This window comes from Ixodes scapularis, unplaced genomic scaffold, assembly GCF_016920785.2.
Source record: "Ixodes scapularis isolate PalLabHiFi unplaced genomic scaffold, ASM1692078v2 ptg000597l_1___fragment_1__unscaffolded, whole genome shotgun sequence".
Taxonomy (NCBI): Eukaryota; Metazoa; Arthropoda; class Arachnida; order Ixodida; family Ixodidae; genus Ixodes; species Ixodes scapularis.
The window spans coordinates 2,431,170-2,452,179 of NW_024610006.1; the positions used below are offsets into that span (position 1 = coordinate 2,431,170).

The 21,010-nt window shown below is 46.6% G+C and overlaps 1 long non-coding RNA gene across 1 annotated transcript; it reads right to left on the minus strand.

Moving 5' to 3' along the window:
* Positions 1 to 5,016: 5,016 nt before the first annotated feature.
* Positions 5,017 to 5,914, minus strand: LOC121834148. Its single transcript, XR_006077083.1, has 3 exons — positions 5,597 to 5,914; positions 5,186 to 5,274; positions 5,017 to 5,104 (listed from the first exon to the last, which is right to left on the minus strand). It is a non-coding gene; the product is annotated as an uncharacterized LOC121834148 (long non-coding RNA).
* Between the last annotated feature and the right edge of the window lie 15,096 nt (positions 5,915 to 21,010).

Here is a 21,010-nt window from a genome sequence, read left to right on the forward strand (position 1 = left end):
CGACTGAAGCTGAAGAGCTGGAATAATTACTGGTACCCATTTTTGCAATCCGCAAGGACCTCACTACAGCTTTCTGTATGTTCACATTTTAGCCAAATAGTTTGTGAGACCTATTTTTTGCAAAATGTAGACGATTTGTGAAAATTAGGTCTTCGTGAAAATTAATTTGTTTCCAGTATACAGTGGTACTAGTTTACTTAATTTCTCGTGACGGGCATGAAGGGGGCCAGATGGAAGGCGGATCATTATAATAAGGGTGACGAAGTTTATGCCACAATAGGCTGGGACACATCACAACAGATATAGTAGTCGGTAAGTCAGAGTCATATAGGATCACAAGGACACTCATTGTTATCTCTGTCTCTTGTGCTCCGAAGGAAAGAGCTAGATTTTCGTCACCCAATACTGCAAGCTTAGTGGCAGTGCAGCAGCCGCCCGTCGCCCCGCCCGCCGCCTGCCTCCCCCCCCCCCCCCCTCCGCCGGGGGGGGTCACGTTTCAGCTGCAAGACCGGAACTTTATGATAATGCTAAAAGCTCTGCTAGTTAATATTCGTTGTATATGATGAGTGCAAAAACAGCATAAGAGGTATATAAGGTAAAATTGTACAAAATCAGAATAGGAAGACCAGGATAAGACGGAGCGCTCTGTCCTATTCTTGCCCTGCCTTGTGGGTGAAAACGATTCAATGCAGTGGGAAAAATGAAATATTACTGCTAAAGTCAGACGTCATGTAACATCTGCTTTGTTCACACTTCATTTTGATTTCTTTTGTCTAATTTCCACGACTTACAGATCCCAATCTTTAGGTTTGAGGCTTATGCTAATTGGATTCGAATAGGTTTGGTGATCAGTTCGAAGTGCAGTTTTTTAGCTGTCTCTCATCAATGATGCTTATATTAACAGTGCCTGAACGAGGGCAGGCTGCTACAGTCGCTGCTGCTGCAGTCACTGCTGTTCCAGTCAGTGAGCCGCATCTGTTTGAAGTCACTGATGGCAAGGTAAATTAGGAACTTTTTTTCACAAGATTAGCAATTCTAATGTTGCGATGGCAATAGTGTAGATCAACAGAAAAAAATATGAAAGACGTTCACAATTCTCTGTAATGTAAAATTAGAGCGCAGCTCTTGAGGAGGGGAGGGGAGGGTATGTCCCTGCTCCCCCTCCATACCCTTTCCTCCTCCTCTCCTGCTTCCCTCCCATTAATCAGGAAATTTCCGCTCAATTTCCCCCTAAATTAAGCGAAAATTTACCCGCTAAATAAAGCCGGGAAATATTCTTCTTAAATTCAGCGGGAAATTTACCGAAACTCTACCGCTAAATTCAGCGGGGAAACTTAATTGGTGTTGAGGCCACGTGATGTCGATTTCCCCGTTAAATTTAGCAGAAAAATTTCCGTTACATTTTTTCTGCTAAATTGAGCTAGACTTCAAGTGTGACGTCATTACGGGAAAGGTTTCATAATGCAACACGCGTTTACGCCAATGCCGACGCCGCTCAACCCGGAAACGGGCGTCTAAAAGCTGCACTTTAAAAAAGTTACCCAAGCTTGACTATCCTGTCAAAGCCTTAGAAGCACAAAATGTGTCAAGCTCTACCATACACATGATGTGCGTGCTGTGCATATGGGGATTGCTGGGCACAATGTTCATGGCTGCTCAGCCTCATCTTCTGCCTGCCTCTTGCTTCGTGCATTCTTCACTCCCATCCGCTAAGGAAGAGTAAGAACGCATACCTACTTAAGCCTTGCACGCTCCATTTATTTCTAATCTTACGTGACATGCGATACGTAACCTTACACTACAGTAAAACCTCGTTATAACAAAATGGGATATAACAAACTAATGGATATAACAAAGCAATCATAATTCCCCTTGCTTGCTAATAGTATGGAGAAATGGACATTGGCTATAACAAACTAATGGTTATAACGAAATAACTTCGACTGCTCCTTCAACTTTGTTATAACGAGGTTTTACTGTATTGGTTATCATTTTGTAATCATGCTGGCCTACTTAGCACTTGCATGATTTAATTAGGCCTGAACTTAGGTGACACATGATCCCGTAATCTCCGTGATTAGGTAACTTATGTGGTCATATAATGTTACGTGATCATGTGCCATATTCAGAAATTTGGCAGTGCTGCTAGTGCTCCCCTGAAAAAGAAAACCGTGGATATAAAACCCCGCTCTTGGAAGCGGCTATGAACTCTTGCCGATGGCAGAGTGGTTAAAGCACCGCGCTCCAAACTGTGGGCACATGGGTTTGAATTCAGTCGAGAGCTACCAATAAATTTAGTTCCAATTTATATTCAATTTAAAGGGGCATTATGTGTAAATGGGAGGAGAAGGCTGAAAGGGGGAGATGGCTGCTGGTCCCTGTGGACGGAACCTAAAGCGATATGACCGACACACTCTGCAATGGCCTCCGGTCGGTGTTGATGCAATGTGATCTCTGCCCAGTGCTCTGAATGTCAACGTGAGGAGATTCATCAAAGCGCGAATAAACGGCGGGAGTAACTATGACTCTCTTGGTGCCCCTTGTTTACGTACCGCCATACCAGGTATGGCACTGCATAGATTGTTGGCACTGGGCACGTCATCGCATCCTGCGTGCGCCGTGGCCTTGCAGCTGCCGCACATGGTCGACTTGAAAGATTGACTAGAACGGTCGGTCATCTTTAAGGGCAAGGTGCTTCGATCTAGGGGTGCTGTATCCAGGTTTTGGGCGAGAGAGTGGCACAAGAGTGCAGACGGTGCTGCCCTGAAGGAGTGCTCACGTGTACCGTCTTCGCAGGTGTGGGTTGGAAAAGGTACACGTCCGATGAATGGAAAGAGGTTCATTGATTTGGTAAAGACGAGGGCAAATGCGCTTCCTCACATGACTAGGACTAAAAGGGGTCGGGACGTCTTGACTCGTCGGGCCGGTTGTGACTCCGCGGAGTCACTGGGACACATTACGCAAAATTGCTTCTGCATGCACAGTGCCAGAATCAAACGACATGATAGTTTAGTGCAGTATGCTCCTTGTCATCTGAAAGAAAAGGGATGGGAGGTGCTGGTAGAACCCGAGTGCCACACCGCAACACAGAAATATGTGCCAGACCTCGTTACTGCAGGAGGTAGTCAGATGACTGTGGTTGATACACAGGTGGTGGGTACGTATTCCACCCCAGATGCCGCACATGAGCGGAAAGTGCAAACTATAGTGTTCCAGAGCTTCTGGATATTATTAAAGGGGCCAATAGTGTTGCACCGGTTGTGACTAGTTTGACTATCACATATATATCAAGTGTTTGGTCGCCAAAAAGTGCTGCAGCTCTTACCAATCTTGGGTTTGGTAGACGGGATTTTAAGGTATTGACTATACTTTGCCTTCGGGGGGGGTCAGGTGCTTTCGTCGGCATCAGCAGATGACCTCCGTGGTGCACGGGCGATGAAGCGCCCCGGCGGTTGTGTGTTGCCATGGGGCTATTGGTGGGTCCCTCTCCCTTGGAGAGGATAAGGACTTCCAGACTTCATGCCAAAGATCAGCCTGATGCCTCTGCGAAGGGGTGGGCGAGGAAACGATTTTTGTGCACAAGTCCTACTCGTTAAAAAAAAAAAAAAAAAGCCAAATGCCTTGGGTATTTTGTGGGTAAACAGAAAGTCAGCTTCGTTTCGGCTGCGTTTGGTTAGCGAGCCGAGTTCCCGGCGATCGCGCCTTTGGCCAGGTCCGCACGCCTCCACGACTATTGCGTGCTCCCGGACACCGCCGGGTACCCCCCGCTGCTCTTGGAAGATTCTCAAGTCCGCCAGCGCAGTTTCAGCACCTCTCCAAACGTGTGAGCAGCCGGCCGCTGAGGCTTTCTTCACCCCTTAACGGTCACTCGTTTTTTGGCTGCTGGAGTTAGTGCTAGGCGCTAGTGGACCGCTGGTTCCTACACTAAACATTTTTTTTTTCAGTCTCCGTGCGTCGAACCACGCACAAAAGTCCCTGGTCCCACTGCCATCCTTTTTTTTTTCTCGTGGCAGCTCTGCCGGTTTCCAGTTCGAACTTTGCACGCGAACTGGGAGCGCATGCAACTTTGTTTAGTTGCGCCGGCCATCAACAGAGGGCAATACGTTCCACCCGTGGATTTCACCACCTCTGTTAGACTAGCAGCAGAGAAAAACGTCTTTTCACTTTTCTTTTCTTTCTTTTAGCAACATTTGTAGGTTTTTTGTTCGTAATCAAGCGCAGTTCGGCACTTTGGCGCAGTAAACATGGTTTTTTGGTTTTTTTTTTTTTTTGTGCTTCGGCATGCAGCCCTGTGGATCGGATCTACGCTTTGGGGCTACGCAGGGCACCACTAGCTGGTTTTCACTACATGTAGTGGCGTAGTCTGCAGGACTAGTATAATCTAGTGCTCTAGGGAACTTTGTACCTTTTGAACAAGTTACTGTGGCCTGTACAGCACAGGCCACATTACCAGGCTCTCCCTCTCGGCCTCACAGCCTACACTTAAATACAAATACCCTGTGTCGCAAGCGGCTGGGGGAATAGTGCTTCATATTTTTTTTTCCTATTTATTTCAGCATGTCAGGGACTCATCCATCACCTAGCGTGTTAGCAAACCTTTGAGAGGCTGTATCCCTCAGAGGAGATTGTCTGCCACCTGTGCGACAAACGACTAACTTCTCGCATCTCTCTGGGGGGCACTACGAACATGTTCATAGTTGTCACTTCGTACGGAGGTGCTTCTATTGCCTCGCCAAAACGTACACCAAGAGCACCTCCATGTCGTCTCATTACACAAGGTGTCGGAAGAAACCATTAGTATCGCCCACTTCAACCGTAGTGACGAACGCCGACTCAAACAGTGTGGCCAGCAACGAGCTTCCGCAGGCTTCCACTCCTTCCCCTGCAAGTCACACCGAGGAGAAGGAGCACCCAGAGTTCTCCCGGGACTCCAAGAGGGCAGACATGTCGATGCCCTTCACAACCAGCACCCCTGCTTTGCGTCTCCCACCAGCAGGTGACTGGACCACGGAGGACGTCAGGACTTTGGCGGTCCAAGAATTGTCGATGCCCGCCAAGATGAAGTTTACCAACAAAGAACTCGCCAAGGGGTACGCAGGGGTACCTTGGCAAACCATCAAGGGCATCAGGGGGCGGAAGTTGTACAGGGACTTGCTACAGCAAGAACAGCTGCGGAGCAGGTTACCTCGGCCGGACTCCAGGGTTCCTGCACATGGTGAGCCCCCCACTGCCACTCCAGGGGGACCACTGCCATCAGTGCAAGATTCCTCCGGCCTGCAGACGGACATACCCTCATCACCCCTCACCACGCCAAGACCACAGCGGTGAAGCGAGAAGTCCATACATCATTCTCCAACCCCGGTCACCCCCCGAGATATCCCCCCTACACCGGAGGCAAGGCCCTGGACAGAGAGGGACACTCATGCACTCGTGCTGTGCAAGCTCCAGGCTTCTCTGTGCATGCGTAGTGACGAAGAGCTCGCTGCATTGATGCTAAGAAGAACATGGCAGAGCGTCCGGGACTACCGTCTGATGCCCCAGTGCGCAGAGGCGATGCGCAGGGAGCTCGGCACGCGACGGGGAAAGGATGTCTCACCCTTACTCCGAACTTCATCCCTTTGTGGCCCCTCGCCAGACACCCCGCCAACTGTCATCGTTCCTGGTCCCTTTGCTAAATCCATCATCGCAGAGGTCACACGTACATTGGCACCGCAAACTCTCTTCCACCAGCAGAGTTCAACGCGCGGTGGACCGTCTCGGAACTGACGGCACTGGCCAGGGCAGAGATCACCTGCAAGGACCACCCTCATATGAACCTTGCTTTTGCCAGGGTATTCACCACCCAGTCCTCACAGGGAATCACAGGGCAGCGAAATACACGCCATTACAAGGAGATCCTGGAGACCTTCAAGGCGGCGGCACAGAAGCAGCCGGTTCCTATTCAACCGGTCCGCGTTCACGACGCCGGATCTGCCTGGGTGCGTCTGCAGCCCGCACCAGGAACCCCTGTCACCATCGCTCAAGGGTTGCTGGACCCCATCAAGATAGGAGAGGACCTGGGGAGAGGGGAGGCACCGAGGGCAGCAAGAAAAAGAAGCGTCGTCTAGCCAAGAACCGTAACCAGCGCCGTCACGAACGCTATGCAGAACATCAACGGCTGTACAGTCTGGGGCCTAAGGTGCTCGTCGACGAGTTGGGGCTGGACTGGGCTGACCCAGCAGTCCTCTTCTCGGAGCTCCACCGGGTCTACGACCTTCTCATGTCTACACCATCAAGACCGGTTGACGGGTTCATAACATCCGAACAAGTACTCAACGTAGAGGTGGAGCCGTTCACCGAAGGAGAGCTCCAAAGAGTGCTCAAGAACACCGACGCAAAGACTGCCCCTGGCCCGGACGGCCTTACCCTGAACGAGGTTTCGAGATTCCACCAGCCATTCCTGCCATCATTTTCACCAACTGGTTGGCCTTCGCTATGCTTCCCGAGGACCTCAAGGTGGCCAAGAGTTTTCATACCCAAGTCCCGCTCGGCCACTACTGGCGGAGACTTCAGGCCCATCACCATCTCATCCATCCTACTGCGCATCTACACAGGGGCGCTGCTCCGACGGTTCGCGCAAGATCACGTCTTCCACGACCTCCAGGGTGGATTCGGCGACGACAGGAGAGCTTCATCCAACATCAGTCTTCAGGCCCTCATGAAGGCGAGGAAGCAGGCTCGACAGAGCTTCTACAGCCTGAGCCTCGATGCCTGCTGTGCCCCGTCTGCGGAGTGCCGGAACTGCACCACCCCATCCACCTGGCGGGCGCCTTGCACCAAGCTCGCGTCGCCGCGGACTGGGCTCGCCGAGCCGCACCACCTCCTGCTGCACCTCCGGCAGCTCCCCGCCCGTTGAAAGTCGCGGAGGCCATCCGGGTGCTCCGCCGATTCCGCCCGGATCTGCTCCGCGACCCGGCCCACGAGGAGGCCATCTTAGACCTCGACCTCTAAGGGGGAGAGGTGTGGGGCGCTCGGCCCGCCACACGGCGGCCAAACCGGCGACTAGCGGGGGGGCGGCTCCCGGTGCCCATTGCATACGCACGGGCTTAAAAGGGGTGGCCAGTGCGGCCGACAGGAGTTGCTGTCCCGAGTCTTGGCCAGGTCGGGATCCAGGAGTCATGGTAATAAACCCCGCTTGACCCCAAGGAAAGAGTCGTCTGATTGATCACCTGCGGCGGACGGCGGAAGTCGAACGCTACAACACTCCAGAAATAGTGCCACAAAGAGTGCCGCAATGATTACGAGTATTTTACCTACTTTTCCTTCGTTCAGCACGTTCCAAATGGAAGTGTCGCTTTTCAACAATTATTTTTCACAATGGCATGTTCTTTAACAAAGGAAAGTGGTACACGCATTTATTATGGGCATATAACTGAAAATCAAAGCAGAATACTAATTATGGTCTTTATTTCCAAAAAGACAAGATACTCTGGGTGCCTTGCAAGACTAGGCAGGTAGACGGGTCCGTATGGAGGAGCGTTTGCCAGCCAGCCAGCCAGGGCAAACACTACAGCGTACCGAAAACACAAAATCGCTACATTGCGCGAATAAACTTTAAACATTAATTCATAGACGTTGCAACATCCATGAAACACATACAGGCCGTGGTAATGAACCACTAAGGTTGAAACCAGCTACGCTTCGAACGGGCTCGCCGCCGGCAGAAGTGGTCCGGGATGGAACGCCAGTGCCACCTGATAGATTCTACACAAAGTGCCTCACATGGAGGCCGCCGCTTTTTCCACTACCCGCCTTATTCTGGTTCGCTATAGCTCGTCTGCTCACTGTGCGATGACGTAAAGGCGGGCCCTGCAGAAATCACAGGCTTGAGGAGAGCGGAGGCCGGCGCAGCTTTGAAACCGGCTGCCGTGGCCCGTGTCTGCCCTCGGGCAGAGTGTCGGGGGCCTCCAGCCTTCTAGTTCACCATGGCTGACAGCCAGGAATGCGCAGATTCAGATTCCTCACCCCCTCGGGCTGCCAAGAGGACAGACTATTGGAGCTGGGAGATCCGCGGCATCTCTAGCATCGGAATCGTTGGGTGGGTGTCCGACTCCTCTCGGTTCTAGGCGCAAATGTTACGGGCATGGTGGAAATCGATATAACCCAGGCAGCACACCAATGTCGGTCCGACGTTGGCCTAACATTGGACAATATTGGAAGCGCTACCCTTTCCAACGTTGGCCCAGTGATTGGTGCCAATGTTGGGCCGCTGTTCAGCCATCGTTCCAGCCAATGTCGGCCCAATCATTGGTGCCAATGTTGGGCCATTGCTAAACCATGGTTCCAGCCAAGGTGCTCCCACATTGGCGAAAACCGGCGTAATAATGGACAACACTGGAAGGGCGACCCGATCCAATGTTGGCCGTTATGCTGATTTTTGGCCATCGTTGCACTCGCCCAGCTCTTTGCAAGTGCATTCACCAAGTTGTTTGCAAAAAGGAAGGTAGACAGACACAAGGGATTGTTTTAAAATCTTCAAAAAGTTTATTACACACAGCTTATTCTGTAGACAGGCACAAAATCAGCAATTTGTAATATGTGAAGAGGTACTATTCAACTGTGATACAACTAAGAAGATTGCAAAGTAAACACAAACCGGGGTAATTATTGTGGAGTGTCCAGTCTCCCGGCAGCTGGAAGAATTTTTTCCCCCAAATTCTACCGCTATTCGCCCTTCATTGGCGGTGCAATCAGTTCATCGAACCACATTTCATAGACAGATCGTTTCATCAACACGCGATGTTTCATAAAAAAAACTCAAAATACATCTTTTTCCCTCTTTTCTTTTTTGTTTTTTTGCAATGAACAGCTTCAGACTTGGCATGAAGCGGCGTGAAAGGGTGGGCTGGTTCGGTGAGCACGCGCCTCAGGAATACACTTGCGTTGAAATGCCCCTACAGCGTGCAATTCGCGTAATGCATGTCAAGGAAACGTTGCGCCTCAGGAATACACGCACGACGAAATGCCCCCACAGCGCGCAATTCGCGTAACGCGTGTCGATGAAACAAAAATGTCGACGAAAAGGTGGCCACGAAACGTGTTTTCGCGAAACGCACGGAGAATAAAAAAGTCAGCATTCTACCTGCAGTTGTGACATTATTTCAGACAGATAATGGCAGGCGACTGTCGGTAAGATTGCGGGAAACTTATTCTAACGGCTGCCAGGAGATAGGCCCTGCCCAAGTCTAGAGGTTATCCGGAAGATTACCCATACAAGAGCGGACAATGATCACCAAGTAGGTTGCAGCGCACTTACTTTGAAAATACCGGACTTGAAAGATGTAATCCGACATATATGTAAACACGGGCACTGCACAAAAACCCCTCAAACACAAAAACCAGAAGGAAGTGATCCGTGAAGATTCAACACGATGTAGCACACGCTGCCATTTGCCGAACCGAACACTAAACGATTCACAAGAATGTCTTGGGCTTCTATGAAGAAATCGACACGGGTGGGACTTTTCGAACGAGATACCATTTACCACAGAAGCGAAATCCACAGCGGGCCCGCACCCCGCAGGCCGCGTCACACGCGAAACTAGGTCCGGTCTTCGCGACGCAGGCATTCCGAGTTTTTCAACGGCTAATGCGTCATCCGTCAAACCACGTGATCACGCTTCTGCCGTTACCCGCGCACAGAGAGCGAACTCAAGCGATAAAACGTGTACGGTTCATTGGTCCGGCGAGTACGGACCGTCTACCGCGCCTTCAGCTTAGGGAGAGAGAAAAAAAGAGAAGGAGGACAAAGCAAGCAGGCCAGAACGGGGGTGGGGTGCGCTTACAAAAGGCTAATCTCCAGGGGCATCTCAACAATGAACGCAGCGAGAGAATTTGTCACTTCTACCCAAGGTTGATAGTGCAGTAGATGTTATGCGTGACCTTGGGCTTTAGGCAGGTTCCGTGCTCTGCCTTATCACCAGCTTCGAGACCGTAGTCAAGTGACCATAACCGGAGACACGATTGGCCTTAAACACGCATAGCGTCTACCCTGCTGTCAATACCGATTTAACAGGACAGCTCTTTGAAGGTCAGCTTTTGAACTTCTAAAGACGCTCTCCAGCCCAAAAGTGGTTCTAAACGGGGCAAGTTTGAAGACAGTATGTTTTACGTCGTATAACGTAAATATAATAATATATAAATATATAATATAATGTAATGAAGAACTAAGCGCGACTATTTTTTGCGCTCGATGTACACAAATATATCTATAAGTATATAAATATATTTTTTATCAATAAATTTAAAACTGTTTGTACGCTGTTAGGTTCGCGTTTTTAAACTTCAAATTGTTTTACGAAAGAGTTACACATAAAAGACAGCCCGAGCAGCACATCGTCCGAATTGCAGCACACGATGAATCGCCCACGCTCGCCGACAGAGGGTTGCGATGCTGCGCGAACGGTTTCTGAAAGATGCTGGGTAGGGTACTCCGAGCGCAACGGCTTCGCGACCGTTCGAAGGGCAAATGATTCGCGACAACAAAGTAGGGTCTAGCAGCTTCAGTAAGCTAACGGGGCTCGAGAGTCCCACGCTCACATTTCCGCAGAGCGAGCGGCCGGCCACATCGAGGCGCGGTGTGCTCTCGCGTCGCGATAGCTACGTCGTTGCTCTGCCTACCCTGATGACATGTGCACTGGCAGTCGAAGCAACCCTCTCGAGACTTCACTCGAGTTTAATATATGACTTTATATCGCGATATACTCTCGTAAAACTGAGAGTCACTTCGGTTGCAGCGTAAGCGGCGGCTTTATGTTTGTTGACACCTGCGTCGACAATGACTAAATATGCACAGAATCATTAAATATAAAAAAATAGAGCACGCAGAAAGAAATACAAACATGACAGGGGCACGGACAAAGAGAAAACGTTAACGCTACGTATATATAAAAAATATATTGGAAAAGACAAAAATACTTAAATCTAAAAAAACGGAGTTAAGTTGTCAACGCCGAGGTAAGGCAATGCGAATGGAGAGCAGCCAGCAAAAAAACTGCAATAGTCATATAGGCAGCTAAGGACGTATTTGTGATTGCGGTTATAAAGCGCCGGCGACGTACGCCCCATGAAGTTGGCTAAATAAAATTCTCGCCCGAGCGAGCTCATGAATGACTCTTTTCCAATTTTCTATTTCTGCAATGCAAAAAAGAGGTTCGCGGGTCTATAGCCTAGGCGACGTAAATATCGATAAGCCATTGGTTATGGCAGTACCAATATTGACCAGCCTATACCAAGACATCACCAATATTAGAAAACTCTTGGCTTTGACAGTTTAATATTAACCAGCTTAAGCCAACGTATATTCAATATCGGAAAACACATTGGCTCTTAAAGTTCAATATTGTACAGGTTATGCCGGCGTATATCCAATATAGGAAAGCTGTTGGCTTTGACAGTCCAATATTGGACAGCTAATGCTGGCATGTATCCAATATTGGGAAGCCATTGGCTCTGACAGTCCAATATTGTACAGTTTATGCCAGCATATATCCAATATCGGAAACCTATCGGCTTTGACAGTCCAATATTGGATAACTTATGCCGGCATATATCCAATATTGGAAAACAATTGACTTTGACAGTCCAATATTGAACAGGTTATGCCAGTATATATCCAATATTGGAAAGCCATTGGCTTTGGCAGTCCAATATTGGATAACTTATGCCAGCATATATCCAATATTGGAAAACCATTGGCTTTGGCAGTCCAATATTGGACAGGTTATGCCAGCATTTATCCAATATTGGCAAGCCATTGGCTTTCACAGTCCAATATTGGACAGCTTATTCCAGTGCATCACCAATATTGGAAAAACATTGGCTATGATAGTCCATTATTGGCCCAGGTAATTCCAATATTGGTAAACACATGGCTCAGTTGGGCCATTATTGGGCCGTTCTTTGTCCCATCAATTCCAATGTTGGCCCAATATCGTGTGCTGCCTGGGAAGTAAAACTCCCCGCCCCCCCCCCCCCAACCTGCGTTCACGCCCCTTCACAGCGACAGTGTGTGGCTGCTAAGTGCAAAAGCATTAACCCACTTGGCACCCCCCCCCTCCGTACACGCCGCGTTGCGGCGTCCAGATGACAACCCAAGCCCTGCTTTCCTTCATTGCACATCCGGAAAGGAAGTCTTATACCCTTTAGTTCAGCAAAATTTTGTTGGCAACATTTTTTTTTTAAGTGTTAATCATAAAAAAGAAATGTAGTAAATATCGACAAAATAAAATGTTCAAGAAAAAAGAGAAAAAAAAAAGTAAGTCCACACTGCAGACCGAACCGGGGTCCGCTGCGTATGAGGCAGACACCTTGCCACTTAGCTACGCTACCGCTTCGGAAATTCGTTCTAACCATTCGTTTTATACGAGTTTCAAAACGTCGTGTGCATAGCAATTTCCAGTCAACGTGCACGCGCCCGTGCATATAATTTTACTCAATCAATGTATGCTCGAAGATCCGCCTGCCTCCAAGGGTGACGGACATGACGAGCGAACGGCACATTCAATGCCCATGTCCACATGCCCGAGGGCTCGAACCGTTGCGCTGACTGGGGTTTATTCAAGCCCTTCAGAGCTGTTCTTCAAGATGATTTGCTCAAAGTATCTCGGTAAGTGGCCAAAAACCACTGCAGAAAACACTGATGAGTAAGACTAGGCTGTCTTATCAAAACATTTTGTGGTCTTCGGACGAAGGCCGAGTGTTTCTTTTCTCGTGTTACTGTATCTAACTATTCTTTTATGTGCTTGCTTGAAAACCTGGTTGCGTCCCACCATTAGCTCTGAAGATAACTTTCCGCCCTATTTTGAAATTTTTTTCATCGCGATCGTGACTTTTTTTTGCGAGGTAGCATAGGAGGTGGTGTGATGATTGCAGTTGACAGGCGGTACAATTCAAAAAGACGCGAGGATTTAGAGGGGTCCCCTGAGTGTCTATCGGTTGAAATCGAGTGCACAAAGCGGGTGTTTTATTCGGATTGTTTTATCTCCCTCCTCAAACTACACCTCATCAGGTGTCTTGTAACATTGAGAATATAGTGAAAGAGTTGTATAGGTGCAACCTTTTGATAATGGGGGACTTTAACGCTCCAGGTATTAACTGGACAAATTTAAATGTTCACACTGACAACTTTTATTGCAAGCAGAAATGCAGCCGTCTACTGAACTTCGTATCGTTTTTAGATCTCAGACAGCACAATTATGCTCTTAAAGGGGTGCTCTGGCGATTTCTTTATGGTCCCCGATTGGCTTGAAATTTTGCTAAACTCGCCAAACAACATCGCCAAAATAGTATCCCAAATATTAGGTCAAAATAATTTTTTTTTCACGAAGTTATAGAATTTACAATTTTGGTCCTCACCGTGTTTCTCAAACTGAAAGTCTCTACTGGCAACAACGAAAAAGTGACGTCAGTTAAAGTGCAGGGGTTCACTCTTTGGACTGTAGAATTTGTTCCCAACTGATTCGAAGCAGTTTCATGGTGTCAAATGAATGCTTTGGATGCTCGCTCCAATCCCCGTGCTCCAGCACGGAACAAATGATTGGCATATTCTATTTTTTAGACTGCTCGCTCGACTGGCAAGCCTGCCCGCCACTGACGTCACGGCACTGAAAAGTGCGCGTATGTTTGAATGTTGGTTTTTGCACCATTTTCATTTGCCGCATTGGCAATAACTATTATGAATTTCGTGATACTAAATAGAATACCGGAAAGGGTAAAGGCCGGGGAGTCAGGAAATATAGTTAGTTGAGGCAGCTAAAAAAATCGCCAGAGTACCCCTTTAACAACCAGGAGAATTCTTTAGATTCATGTTTCTCTAGTATGGAACGCGTTTCCATCGTTCGGAGTCAATCCCCATTGGTCCCTGAAGATATATATCACCCTGCACTTGATGTAGTGTTCTCCCGTATTTCACCAGTTTGCACTCCTCCTTCCTAAAGATGCCTTCCTCACACCTCGTATAGTAATTTCTCGGCAGGCGACTACATTTAAATGCACTATTATTTTACGGATGTCAACTGGGCATCTGTTCTTAAGCCTATCAATGTGAATGAGCAAGTCACTTGCCCCACGAGAATTGTTCTGGGGGCTATGGAGATATGCATTGCATTAAAGGGACACTGACACCCCCCCCAAAAAAAATTTTATTTTTTGCCAGGCGCTTCATTATGGTGTCGGAGGACTACCCAATTAATATTTTGCAACAGAGTAGTGTATTTTTTTAATAAAGCCAAAAGACGCAACTCCTCGAAACCGAAACCGAAACCCGACGGAGGTCGGAGAAGTGGAGAGAAGAGAGTGAGTGGCGGAAGTCACGTGGCTACACCCGACCGTGCGTTTTTTTTTTTTTTTTTTCTCCTCTCCGGTAGCAGACGACAGGACATGCAGCGTGCGATGGGGCGTGCGGGAACTGCTCGCCGTGCGATTGTTTTGCAGTTATGTTTGTTCCGCTCGTTGTTCTGTACTCCAAGATGAGTTGTTTTGTACATTGAGGAGTTGGAGATGAGTAGTGAGTGCCCGTGGTGAATTTCCATGATCGGCTCCGAAAAGAATACACCCAAGATGTTGCGTGACGAGCTGGCTCACATTTCCTGAATCCGAAAAAAAGTGGCATTGTGCGACAGAGTTTCCGAAAGATCAATGGGATCGGGACCAACGGCTGGCTGCAATTCCTGCAGAACATATACGGGCACCTCGGAAAGCGGACGTTACCTGATTTATATGCTCCTTGCATTTTGTGGAAAGTGATTACATTGAGCTCGCAGGTGTCAAAACGGAAATCCCATACCATTTAAATCAGCGAAGTATCGTCCACAACATTAGTTTGTTTCTTCAGTGATGATTGTAAAAAAATATATATATATATGTAAACATCAGAAATTGTTTGAAGAAAAAAAAATAAAGTTTCACGGGGGATCGAACCCGGTCCTACCGCGTGTGAACCGGACGTCTTTCCCACTGAGCTACTGGGGCATCACTTTTCTGGTGGATCTCTTTCCTTAGTAATAATTCAGCCGGTAAACTGTAAGTTGGAAAGTTTGCTGTCGTTTTTTCTCTAGCAAAAGCACTCCTGGGTCGAAGTCGGGATGCACCGCGCATTGGGGACATTCTCACGTAGTAAAGAAATCGTACGCGTGCATACTCAACTCGAAGTAGACACGTCGTGCTTGACGTTTGCGCGAGCGATGTCTTCAGCCACGAGAAGGGAGCGACGGCTCGGCGACGTTTTCGTGCAAATCGGCTTGGTGGCCGGGCGTGTCGTACGGGATGAATACCAATTCTTTTGATCAGTCCCAAATTTCTCTTTTAACGGTAGACAGAATTCGCCGGTACCGCGAACGACAGTTCTGAAATAGAGGTCCCACGCCCGTCGTCCGCTGCCATCGTCGTCCCCGCGAGTCCCACGATACGCGAAACGACGAACACACAGAATGCTTCCGGTTGTCTGTGGAACTTTTTTTTTCAATCAACGTATTTACAGCTTTTTAGAAGCCACAAAAATGGGTTTCATATTTTTTTCTATTTTTAATAATGAGTGTGTGCCTTCAGCGACGCACGACTTTGATTAAATTTGGTGGTCGCATCGATACCTTAGAAAACGGCCCGTGACCGCGAAAAAGAGAGTGAGCGAGACTCGAACCGGCCAGTTCTTGATCGGCGGTTTTCGGGCGGAAAGAAACCGAATTTCGAGCCGCAAATTCTGTTCTGGGTAGTTGAGCTCTCATATGTCACGTACAACTAAAAACCTCGGCGAGCATAAATACCCTGTCAGTGTCCCTTTAAGAACGTCAAAAAATTCTCACTTTCCTAACTGGTTATCCTTAGAACTAAAATCTCTCTTGGTCAAAAAAGACTTCTTGCATAGAAAAAAAACAAAAAAAACTTCCTCTCAAAGTGGGAAGCAGAATTAAGAGCGGTAGAAAACAATTCAACCGTTTAATTAACTGTGATCAAAAACTTCACCGCGAGTCTGTAGAATAGGATCTTGTGAAATATCCAAAGAGATTCTGGAGGTACGCTAGTAAGATCGGAGATAGCTTCCGAATTTCATGGAGGCGATGCGGTGAGTGTACGTAGTTGTTTACAGCTCATCTTGGTTTAGTCTATAAAAACAGCTCCGACTCGACGTCTCCTACGTTGTTTCATTTGACTGGGTTCGGCAACCTACTCAGTAGCATTCATGTCGATAAAGAATGTGTTGCGTTATGTATTAAGAAAATGAGAGCCACATTATCTGCTGGAGCGCCAGAATACCCTCAGAAATACTAAATCTTATCCATTTTGTGCACTGTACTTAATAACTTCCTGAGGTCGGGGATATTTCCAGAAAAATGAAGAATAGCTGTTGTGGTTCCAATATTAAAGACAGAAAATAGGGCTGATGTCCTTAACTATATACCTATCTCTCTCTTGTTCCTTCATTTTCCAAGCACTTTGAAATGGTCATACATCAATTCTCGTCTCTTAAGTTTCGCAACATAGCCATCCCTAACACACACGGTTTAATGTCCGGCCGGTCAACTGCTACAAACCTCGCAACATTAATGTCCACCCCTTCTCAGGTCGTTTGTAATAAAGGTCAGCTGGACGTTATCCGCTTTGACTTGAGCAAGGCCTTCGACATTGTTAACCACACTATTCTCTTAGCGAAGCGTTCCGCCTATGGAGTGTGTGGCTCACTTCTGGACTGGATTAAAGACCACCTGACAAAAAGAATCGCGTACATCCGGGTTAACAACATAGCCTCTTCATTCTACAGGGCTTCCTCTGAAATTTCTCAGGGATCTGTTTTAGGTCCCCTCGGGTTCTCTGCTTTCGTAAACAGCGCTTCCCCCCTGTTTTCTAAGCCTTTATTTCTGCAGTATTCAGATGACATAAAACTCTACAAACAAATAATTCGCAGTGATGATTGCATTGAGCTTCAAGAGGATGCATGTTCCTTTTAGAACTGGTGCTCGGTTAATGATATTTGTCTTAACCAATCGAAAACCATGGTTAAGACATTTTCACGGAAAACATTGAATACCATTTTCGCGTACAGCATCCGCAGTGAGTTCTTAACGCTTGTATTTGAGATGAGGGACCAGTGAGTTACGTTTGATTCAAGCTTACGATTCGGTGATCCCATAAAAACAGTTATGAACTCGTCTCTCAGCACATTAGCACCACATATATCATAACAAAAGAATTTAAAATTTCGTTTACGTTTCCGACACTGCACCATTCGTTCGCGAGATCACAACTTGGGTATGCCTCAGTTGCATTGAACAGCATTTCTAAAACTCCTTGGCACTCGACAAAGTTCAAAAGTTCATTTCCATCTTAGAACATCACTACGTTAAGAGTGGTCCACATAACTTCAATTATGAAACTGATTTTGAACTTGTGAACTTGCTGAGCCTGCATCAGTGCCGGGCTAAGGTAAACATGTTGCTCTTATTCAGAGCTCTTCACGATTTTATTAACTCTCCCCGCCTTTTGTTAGAAGTGAGCCTTAGAGTGTCACGTGCGCTTACACGACATCAATCATTCTTTTATACCTCTCGTCATTGTAATCGATTAAGCCCTATTCTTAGATTGACCGAGTTCTACAACATGTACTCTGATGCACTCTATTTTTTGTTTGTGCTGCAGAACTTTTGGTCATTCTGTTTGCAGGCAGTTAATGCTTGAAAAGGGTTGATAAGTACTTGTGTGTCACTACAATATCATGTACTTGCATTTGTTTAGAATATGCAAGCTTTGTTGTAGCTTCTACGTTGTTCATCTGCTTGTTCTGACTTCTCCAACTGTCTTCTAATTTGCGACTTTCCTGATGTCACACTGGTATTAATATAGCAATACTAATATATTTAATATTAGAACACAGCTCTAAGGTGCCCGTTTCCATGTTTTGCGATATCAGCATAACCGCGCTAAATTTAACGGGAAAACTGATGTCACGTGACCTTAACACCGATTCAATTCCCCGCTACATCTAGCGGAGCAATTGAATTTCTTCATAGGTGCAAGTTATTTTTCCTTGCTAAAGTTAGCAAGGAAACTGACTTGGAGGAGGACGGGAGAGGAGGGGATAGAGGAAGAGGGGCATACCCTCCCCTCCGTACCCTTCCCTATTGGAAAAACCAGCATGAAAATCAAACTGGTCAAGCTGGTAATTAAGGTGGTCAAGCTGGTAATCAAGGTGGTCAAACTGGTCAATGTGGTAATTAAACTGGTTTAGCTGGCAATCAAGCTGGTTTAAGCTGGGCAAGCTGGAATTTAAGCTGGTCAGTCTGGTCTAAGTAAAAACCAGCATCGTCCAACTGGAATCTGGTTTTAGATTCAATCTGGTGTAGCTGGGAGCCAGTCTGGTCCTAACTGGTTAAGCTGGTGTTCCTGCGAGCCAAGGTGGTCATGCTGGTTTTCCTGGGAGCCAATGTGGTCAAGCTGGTTTTCAGCAGGGAGCCAATGTGGTCAAGCTGGTTTTCCTGGAAGCCAATGTGGTCAAGCCGGTTTTCAGCTGGGAGCCAGTGTGGTCAAGCTGGTTGAATTGGGAACCAATGTGGTCAAGCTGGTTTTCAGCTGGGAGCCAATGTGGTCAAGGTGGTTAAACTGGTCTTCCTGGGAGGCAATGTGGTCAAGCCGGTTTTCAGCTGGGAGCCAGTGTGGTCAAGCTGGTTGAATTGGGAACCAATGTGGTCAAGCTGGTTTTCAGCTGGGAGCCAATGTGGTAAAGGTGGTTAAACTGGTCTTCCTGGGAGGCAATGTGGTCAAGCTGATTTTCAGCTGGGAGCCAATGTGGTCAAGGTTGTTAAACTGGTCTTACTGGGAGGCAATGTGGTCAAGGTGGTTAAACTAGTCCTCCTAGGAGCCAATGGGTCGGCTGGTTAAATTGGTCTTCCTGCGAGCCAGTGGGGTACGTCAAGCCAGTTAAACTGCTCTTCACGCCAGCTTACTTATCACTAAAACAGAGCTGCCTAGCTGGCAGTCCCACTGTCGGCCAACAAAACAAAATATATCCATTTGTAACCTTGCGCGTGTCTTCTTAAGTGACGCAAGCTGTTTTGCCATTTGGTGACTATATTGAAACGGAATAATGACTGCTAACAAGCTGCACTTTCCGTGTCTCTGAGAAGTGTTTTGGTTCGTGCTCTAGTGGGACGAGGCCATAATAGTTATGACCTATACCGACATCAAGCCGTTTAAGAGTCTGAATGAAAAGCAAGGTAGTTTTAATAGAGGAACAAAATATGTGAAGCAGAAACCTAGTGTTTGAAATATGGTGAAATTTTAGTTATAGATCTCACACTGCATTTTTAGGGTGCCGGGGGGCGGGGGGTATATGCCTTTGTTGTAAAGCAATATGGTTCACCTGACATTAAAAAAAAACAAGCACCGACTGCAAAATGAAGAAAAGGTGTATTGTTTAAATGACAAAACCTTTTATTATGCCACTTATACACATTAAACGATCAAATATGAATTTAGGTCGACAACCAAATGTATATACGGCTGATTCCTCCTATAAGTATTGATTGACTAAGTACACGATCAGAAATTCACTATTTAAATCAATAAATGCGTGCACAGCTCTCCCTCAGTGGCGAGTGAAACCCGGTTGCAACTCCAAAACTTCACACGTGACCTTCCCATCGCCGGCAGTAGAAAAACCAAGCTGCTTTCCAGATTGATTGTTATTATCGCTTTCCACCCATCTCACGGTTGAGTACCACAAGGATCTGTATGAGACTAAGTGATTTATTTATTTGCATTAATGGAACCAATGACATGGTGATCTTTACACAAAGCACATTTATTGACCCCAAAAACCACAACAGACCAAAAACCACATAAACGTCTGCACACGCTCAATCATTTTAACTTGTATTAACAACTAATTGAACCCAATTCAAGTACTGAGCGTACAAGGCTACAGAACAGACACACTACAGATATTGGTGAAGTGAAAGAACTTGATAACCAAAGTGATCATTTCCAACTTCTTATGTCTAATCCAAGGATCTTAGAAACGTGTGCAGTGAATTTGTCAATATAGACGCCAAGGTCTCTTACTAGAGATACAGCATCTACCACATTTCCCTCAAGCACATAAGGGTAAAAGAAAACTTCCCACTTTCTCTATAAAGAAATCAATTTAGCTTTTAAGATTGAACGACAAGGCTTTTTTTCTACACCACTCTGAAATTGCACCAATATCAGTTTGCAATAAAGTACAATCAATATGGTCTTTAACATTTAAAAAGAGTTTCATGTCATCAGCAAAAAGAAGTACATTTGAGTGCTTGACGCATGATACTGTATTGTTTACAAACAAAATAAACAACAGTGGTCCCAGGTTTGAACCTTGGTGTACGCCAGAAGTTGATCTACAACACTTCCAAAAAGTTGCCAACATAAACAGTATTACTATGTAAACTCAGGTAGCTCCTGAACCATTCACAAAGCTTTGGGCACATGACATAAAAAGAAAGTTTGCAAAGGAGTAAAGTATGATCTACACAGTCAAAAGCCTTTGACATGTCAAAATATACAGCATCAATTTCGCCTCTGTGACTATCGGCACAAAGAAATCTAGAAAAGAGCACAAATCTCTTTCAACGGACTTTCCCTTTTAAAAACCATGCTGAAAAAGACTAAATTTTTTTACTGAGGTAATTTGAGATCCAGTTATGCATAACCATTTCGAAAACCTTCGGGAAACCACACAATAACAAAACGGGACGATAGTCACTAATAATGACAGATCACCAGCCTCGAATATGGGCACAACTATAGAAGACTTCCACAAATTAGAGAAAGTACCCCTCATGAGAGGTGCTTTGTATGTTTGAACAATGTTTGCTTCAATGATATAAAATGCCCTTCAAATTTGGAACAGAAATGCACTAGAAGGATATGTATGTTCTACCTAAGCTTCAAGAAAAGTACAAAAATGTTCTAACAAACCAAATACAGGGTTTAAAGGAAAGAA